At 25.4% G+C, this 1,564-nt stretch overlaps 1 pseudogene; it reads left to right on the top strand.

The window, feature by feature from the left end:
• The first annotated feature begins 49 nt into the window (after positions 1-49).
• Positions 50-1,348, top strand: LOC119644110 (annotated as a pseudogene).
• Positions 1,349-1,564: the final 216 nt, after the last annotated feature.

Here is a 1,564-nt window from a genome sequence, read left to right as displayed (position 1 = left end):
TATAATATATTTCAACTAATAAACTTAGAAAATAAATTAATTAATAATATTAATTCTTATATTAATGAAAATTCTTTAATAGTAAATAAATTATATAACTACCCAACAAATTACGTAACAATTTTACTAATAAATTATTTACTAATTACTTTAATTGCAGTTGTAAAAATTACTAAACTTTCAAAAGGCCCTTTACGACCTATATTTAATTAATGAATAAACCTTTACGAATTAAACACCCTCTATTTTCAATTGCAAATAATGCTTTAGTAGATCTACCAGCCCCTATCAATATTTCTTCATGATGAAATTTCGGATCTTTATTAGGTTTATGTTTAATTATTCAGATTTTAACAGGATTATTTTTAGCTATACATTATACTGCTGATATCAATTTAGCCTTTAATAGAGTAAATCATATTTGTCGAGATGTTAATAATGGATGATTATTACGAACTCTTCATGCAAATGGAGCTTCGTTTTTTTTCATTTGTATTTACCTTCATATTGGGCGAGGGATATATTACGGATCTTACACATTTACTCCTACTTGACTAGTCGGAGTAATTATTTTATTTTTAGTAATAGCTACTGCTTTTATAGGATATGTTCTACCTTGAGGACAAATGTCCTTTTGAGGAGCAACTGTAATTACTAACTTACTTTCAGCTATTCCTTACCTTGGTCACGATTTAGTTCAATGAGTATGGGGAGGTTTCGCAGTAGATAATGCAACTCTTACCCGATTTTTTACTTTTCATTTTATTTTACCCTTTATTGTTTTAGCAATAACAATAGTTCATTTAATATTTTTACATGAAACAGGTTCTAATAATCCTACTGGTTTAAACTCAAATGTCGATAAAATTCCATTTCATCCTTATTTTACCTATAAAGATATTGTTGGATTTATTATTATGTTATTAATTTTAATAATACTAGTTTTAATAAACCCCTATCTTCTAGGTGATCCTGATAATTTTATCCCTGCTAACCCTTTAGTTACACCTCCCCATATTCAACCCGAATGATATTTTTTATTTGCATATGCTATTTTACGTTCTATTCCTAATAAATTAGGAGGAGTAATTGCATTAGTTTTATCTATTGTCATCTTAGCTATCTTACCATTTTATCATTTAAGAAATTTTCGAGGTATCCAATTTTATCCTATTAATCAACTTATATTTTGATCAATCACTATAATTGCTATTTTATTAACATGAATCGGAGCTCGACCAGTTGAAGATCCTTACGTATTAGTAGGTCAAATTTTAACAGTAATTTATTTTTCTTATTTTTTAATTAACCCTCTAATCACAAAATGATGAGATAAAATTATTAATTAGTTAATGAGCTTGGATAAGCGTATGTTTTGAAAACATAAGATAGAAATAATTTTTCTATTAACTTCATACTAAATTTAATTCACTAAACATTAAATTAATTTATAATAAATATAAAAATATAATTTTCAATCCTATAATATATAATAAATAATTTAATGAAAAAGGCAAAAATCTTTTTCATGCTAAATATATTAATTTATCATATCGAAAACGAG

Source organism: Glossina fuscipes, unplaced genomic scaffold, assembly GCF_014805625.2.
Source record: "Glossina fuscipes isolate IAEA_lab_2018 unplaced genomic scaffold, Yale_Gfus_2 90284, whole genome shotgun sequence".
Lineage (NCBI taxonomy): Eukaryota > Metazoa > Arthropoda > Insecta > Diptera > Glossinidae > Glossina > Glossina fuscipes.
Note: the sequence above shows the minus strand (reverse complement) of the source record. Positions and strands in the feature narration are given on the sequence as shown.